Source organism: Lethenteron reissneri, chromosome 66, assembly GCF_015708825.2.
Source record: "Lethenteron reissneri isolate LAM-NWPU_2019-01 chromosome 66, ASM1570882v1, whole genome shotgun sequence".
In the NCBI taxonomy this organism is placed as follows: Eukaryota; Metazoa; Chordata; class Hyperoartia; order Petromyzontiformes; family Petromyzontidae; genus Lethenteron; species Lethenteron reissneri.
In genome coordinates this window covers 2796617-2803027 of record NC_083844.1, presented here as the reverse complement: position 1 = coordinate 2803027, position 6411 = coordinate 2796617, and the positions used below count along the sequence as shown (strand labels likewise).

Below are 6411 nucleotides of genomic sequence, written 5' to 3'. Positions count from 1 at the left end.
TAAAACAAGACGAGGGAAGCGAGGTAAGGTGGGGAAGGATATTAAGGGTAGAGAAGAGTAGGTGGGGATGAGAGGAAAGGGAAAAAAATAGAGTGTGGAAGTAATTCTGTTTGGCTACTTCCAGTGAAGAAAGTATTGGCCGTAGTAGGGAGAGATAATTAGAGAGGGAAGAAGGGGAGGGATAAGCCCTCCACTTATGCTCTGATCTGTGCAGAGAGCGACTGCTTGATAGGATGTAGGGGGTTAGCCAGGGCTGGGGGGGTTTGCAGGATGGGAACGAGGGCACAGGGGAGCAAGGAGGTTAAGTGATGTGTTGATGGTAGAATGCAAGATGGCAGAGGCAGCGTCTGGGTGGAGGGAGGACAAAGAGGGCAAGGAAGGGAGAGAGGAGGGGATCCGGGAGATTATGGATGTGGAGTCTAGTAAGCAGAGATTACACGAAAGAAAGTGGTGCTCTGCAAACCTTCTGGCTACCATCAAAGGTTTGTACACGAAGCCATCCAGATATACAAACACAGACATAACTTCAACCGTGATAATGGGTACAGACTGAGTAATCATTGGAAACATGTTATTAACCATGTAAAAAAAATTAACTACACATATTTGTACCATCTTATTTGACAGGTACTATTCTACTTTACCGAGTGTTGACATCACCAGCGTTTAACAGTACTGCTATTTTGTATTTTGGATTTGTCAGCTAACACCGGCCGTAGCCCCGGGCTGAGGTGCACTAATTGTTCCCTTCTAGCCCCCCCACCCCACCGTCCAGTGGGATTTGGCAGCCAACATCGGCCTCAACCCCAAGTTGAGGTGCACCAAGTGTTCCCTTTTAGCGCCCCCCCCCCCACCGTTCCATTCCCTGACTACCACATTCAGATAAGCCCCTCCCCCCCTCCCCCTTAACATGTATTTAAGAGCTTGTCTCTTGGATTTTTCCTCACTTGATACAGTAAATTTAGCTGTGACGGTCCCACCTGATGACGGAGACTTGTGTTGCCTCCGAAACGTCGTGATTTATTATTTTATTTCTATTTTTATTATTATTTATTCTTTATTTTTACCTACGTGACTTTACCGAAAAAACCTAAGAGTATGAATCCAAGATAACTGTTTCCCCCGCAGTGAACAAAAAGTTGCATCGTGTGACTCAGATGGAAGGGCAAGATCTGAAGCTGAGCTGTACCTTCACAGTGGCACGTGTGTTTACTTCACTACGTTGGGAATACAAAACTTTGAATGAGCTTAAAGAAAGAGAAACCGTAAGTGTGTAACAGTCTCTTTCAACCACTCATTTTTAAGTGGCTCAGTCGTGTTGTACGAGTCCAGGAAAGAGATTAAAATTGCTCAACGCATTTACTCCGACTGGAAACAAAGGCAAACGCCTAGTGTAAATATATAACGCACCAAACGCAATAATTAAATTATTGCTGTGATTATACATTTAATTCATAGCGTGCATCTGTTATCCTTACAGATTTTATTCTGCTCTGAGAAACAAAATCCTCCTTGCCCCGAGTCTCCGTTGTTTCCCCGAGTGGAGTTTTCTGGAGACCTGAAGAATGGGGATGGCTCCATCACCATCAAGAAAGCCACCAACGATGACAGTGGTGTCTATAGCTGTGACAGCTTCGACTGGAATACAACACATCAAACCGTGGTGGAGATCTTGAGCACCACAAGTACCGCAAGTACATTTGTAGAGAAACAGTAAAAGCCTAGAGAAGCAACTGCTGTCATTGCACCACACGTACACTTGCGCCACTTGTACAGTTAAAATGTTATCAGTAATTGTTTTTTGGTTAGGCCACGTGGTGCCTAAGTATCAGCCATGATGACGTCACCAACTGCGGCAGCATGGACCATTCTCATTTGCTTTGTTATTCGGGCCTGGATACTTTTCATATGTTACTTAATTGAAACAATTTTCCTCCACTATTCGAACCATTAACTAAAATTGCAGTTTTTTGTATGGTATTGCTGTTGCATAGTTATCTACTCATACTGCTTGTCTCGTTGGATGTGTATATTAGATTTGTTGGTTCAGTGGAAATGTAATTGAGTGTAGTTTATAGTGCAGTGTAAATATTCACTTGTTATTTATGTGATGTCAAGCAGCACTTAGTTTATAACGGTCCTCATTATTGAAGTTGTTTAGATCTATCTCCATTTCAATTGCTTCTCTGATCACCATTTGGCAGTCATAACTGGATTAGCATGGGCAGCCCACTTCATTTAGGTGTGCCATGCTTATCCCTCCTGACACCGCGTGTATTGGCTATGATGTTATTTATTAAGGACCACCGTCTCATATTCACGTGGCATTGCAGCTCTTGAATTATGATTATTTTTTACCTAAAGTGTAACTTCTTGTTATATTGGGTTATCGACCCTCTGGCCCAGGGGGAACTGGTTGGAGTTATCAAGGCCACCGGTCTTGATGGACAGGCGGTAGAGAAGAGAGAGGTGGAAAGCCTCTGAGTCATATGGCCCAATGGGTGTGAAGATAACGGGTGATGTCATGGGGTGGGACTAGGGTAAAAGGTACTCTTAAACAATTTGTATTTTATTTCACCAGGTCAAGCCCAATAAGCTCTGTAGCTTTTTTCAGAAGCAACCTAGCCACAAGCTCACAAATAATAGCCCATGTGGAAATTTATAGCAGCAGCCAAATACTCTAAACGTGTGACGGAAAAAATCCACGCGACCACGGGGAGAGAGAACATGCAAACTGCAAATATACAGCAGGTATCATGGCTGAGTGGCCATGTGGATGGAGTTACATATTCAGTGTTACGCATCAAGGTAATAATTAACTGTAATATTCTTGATTAAAAATAATAGGTTTCACCCTTTCTGGCAATAAAACATGAGTTGTGTTAAGATGTTCAAACACCACGTAGATATCTTTTGCAAGGCATCAAGTCTGCATTAACCACACATACTTGTGGCAAAACATACATGAACACAAACATGATCTGATAATGTATGCATAGTTTGAAGCTGATTGGCCTACACCAGAGACAGCCTTCTTTATCGCCTTGTCTCACCACGAGTGTTGGACCAGAGAACGCCAAAAGACGAAAAGTACAAAGACAATGCAAGTATCAGAACACGTATATCTCAGGTCCAGCAGTTATATTTACGGGACTTTTTTTCCAAGTATCAAAATGTTATTGTGGTTATAGAAGTATTTGAGTTGTCCCCGATTGTTACGAGGGGCATTACATGGGCATGCGATTGTATATAACACAGGAGATAACAGCACATGCGCACCATAACGCTCTAACCACCGATCTTGACTCTCTTCCTTCTCTGCAGACTCACCCATCTCCTCGTCCTCAGTCACTCCAAGTTCCCCCTCTTCCTCCAAGCCGCCGTGTTGCCTGTGGCTCTCGCTGGCCGTGCTGACGATGGGCGTGGTGTCTGTGCTGCTTGGGGGCGTATGCCTCGTGCGATGGCGATGGGAAACAGGAGAACTCGCAGGGGACTGCGCGGAGAAAACGATGTAGTCCAATTAGAACTCGTGGTCGTGGCTAGTCCAACAGGGTACGAATATGGCAATCGACATTTTCTATCAATATAGAATTTGCCTGTCGATAATAATTTGCATTTGCAGGGCACTCGCTTAAATGCTGCAGCTACTCGAAGTACCCAACGTCATATCTCAACCACTCCAATGCAGTATCGGGAGACGTCTAGTAGCAGATGTCTTTATTACACAAATTGTATGCAACCCAATTGAACATCCTTATCCTAAAACGCTATCGGCTTCCCAGAAAGTGGAATTGATTGCATTAAACCCCGGGGAATTATGGGTTATGTTGACTTCTGGATGATATTTTTAACTTGCAATGTTCTGATTCCTTCAAGTGCTAACCAATGCTCTACCCATTCAGACAAATTTAACACATAATGCATGTCATATAAAGCAACTAAATACGACTGCTTCAATCCAATTGTAACTCTCACAAGACTTCCTAATCTCATCATGCCCCTTCCCTGCTCCCCCTTAATGTACAGTATACTATTGTTTGTAGGGAATTATTTTAAGAGCTGTTCAAGAATGATGCATAGTCAATTTGCACAGTGACATTCTTACTTTATATCTATATTTCATGAAGTCAAAGCATAGTGGATGTTATTTTAGATGTGTATACAGATGTTTAGAGGTCGTATGTCATTGTTCATTCTCATTGTTAAAGCCACGGTAATAAAATATAGAGATTCGCACCACTGTGTATTTTGATCTTCTTCTTATTTGGCAAATCCATCACGGTCGTGGATGATTGTATCCCATCAATGTATTTTATGTGGGTTCGAAAGTGGCTGATGAGGCCGATGGTAAAGCATCCGCAAACTGTCGGAGCTCGGGGCCTCCGCGTGTCCAGGCAGGAAGGGTGGCCCTGGGCTGTTGATTGGATGGGTAGCCCTGAGTTGTTGATTGGATGGGCGGCCCCGGGCTGTTGATTGGATGGGTGGCCCTGAGTTGTTGATTGGATGGGTGGCCCTGGGCTGTTGATTGGATGGGTGGCTCTGTGCTGTTCACTGACTGCGACAATGCGTCTGATTCTGCTACTCCCTCCCGCTTTGCCTCCTATTGTTATTATTGGATTTCGATGTGCAATTGACACAGATGCATGTCATTTGCAAGTGCGATTTAAATTATCATTCAGAATTCACATTTTAGCATCGAGTTGTGATGGGAGGGCAACCAATTGCATTTGTGAAGCGACGCAACCGCATGTGTTTGTGGAGTTCACAGAGTACACGAGAAAGGCCCTCACGAGTGTATCACTCGCCACGACCGTTAATCAAACCCATGTTGGCTCGGGCTTATAGCCCAGCACAACCGGCATTGCACTACTGCTCCATGCACCAGAATTATGCTCTTACATTAATCATAAGCTGGGATGTGGAGTCCAGTCCATTGTCTCCAATGGAAGAGGAACCAACGGTGCCTGTTACTGGGCTGCTGATGGCATTGCCACAGTGTCAACAGCATAGGGTGATAGCTGATCATTATATTCCTGTGCATAGCGATACAGTATGATGCCAATGTCGAGAGGGCTTAAACAGAGAGTTTGTATAGTTTCGCTATTCCTCCATTTAAGGAGCATGCCTATTCCAATATTGCAATAAGTGTACAATAGTCATAAACCTCTGCAGGCATCCCTATAATATGTTTGGTTAGCCAAGTCACTCGTGCGTGTATTGTGACATAAAGAGGGTGGTCTGCCGTTTTCTTGGTTCTTTCGGTAAAGTCACGTATAAGGTAAATAATAAAATAATAAAAGTAAAACATAATTAAATACATTTCTTTGTGAGAATTACTTTATTATTATGTTGTATTTTTATTATTTTATTATTTCCCTTCTACGTGACTTTACCGAAAGAACCAAGAAGATGAATCTTTGCAGTCACGAAAGCTTTAAATCGAAATTTGGTCTGCCGTTGTTTGTTTGAAGGCAAGCCACCCTACACGTTTGCATATGGTAGCTCGTAAACAGCAAGTCACACTCAAATTATAGTACAACATAAAAACTCGAACACACACTCCCGGCTATGTCCTAGCACGGTCCCAAACACACAGACACACACTCCTAGATAAGGCAACCTTAGCCACGACTGGGCATTACAGATATTGTGCTCATCCTTCCGAATATAGGGAGTATTGCCAATCACACGGGATTTCACACTTTAGTGAGTTTTACTCGTATCCCGATTCATATTCTTAGGTTTTTTTCGGTAAAGTCACGTAGGTAAAAAATAAAAATTAATAAAATAAAAATAAAATACAAATCACGACGTTTCGGAGGCAACACAAGCTTCCGTCTTCAGGTGGAACCGTCACAGCACGCTTGCTGTATCAAGTAAATGAGAAATTCCAAGAGATACTACCCCGTATATATACTGGTTGAGGGGGGGATGAGCCAGGACAGGCCCCCTTTTTATTATTATGGTAAAGACAGCCAGTTTTGTTTTACCATGTTTAGCTTCTTTTTTCACACGCTGGTTTCCTGCTATAAGTTTTACCCACCAAGCAACATAGCAGGAGGCTGTTTCTTCCTGACCTGCTTTTTTGCTTTAACCATCTATATGGCAGAGGCTCGGTCCCATTAGCAGCAGTTGCACTTTAACAACTCTGGCACCCCCCCCCTCAGCCAGTCTACATAACAAAGGCTCAGTCCTTTGTTATGTAGACAAGCCGTAGTTTCAAGCCGCACCAACCTTACCATAATAATAAAAAGGGGGCCTGTCCTGGCTCATCCCCCCCTCAACCAGTATATATACGGGGTAGTATCTCTTGGAATTTCTCATTTACTTGATACAGCAAGCGTGCTGTGACGGTTCCACCTGAAGACGGAAGCTTGTGTTGCCTCCGAAACGTCATAATTTTTATTTTAT

The 6411-nt window shown here is 43.3% G+C and overlaps 1 long non-coding RNA gene across 1 annotated transcript; it reads left to right on the top strand.

The window, feature by feature from the left end:
- Window positions 1-331: 331 nt before the first annotated feature.
- On the top strand, window positions 332-4154 carry LOC133360005 (uncharacterized). Its single transcript, XR_009757204.1, has 3 exons — window positions 332-1265; window positions 1481-1694; window positions 3325-4154. It is a non-coding gene; the product is annotated as an uncharacterized LOC133360005 (long non-coding RNA).
- The last annotated feature ends 2257 nt before the right edge of the window (window positions 4155-6411 follow it).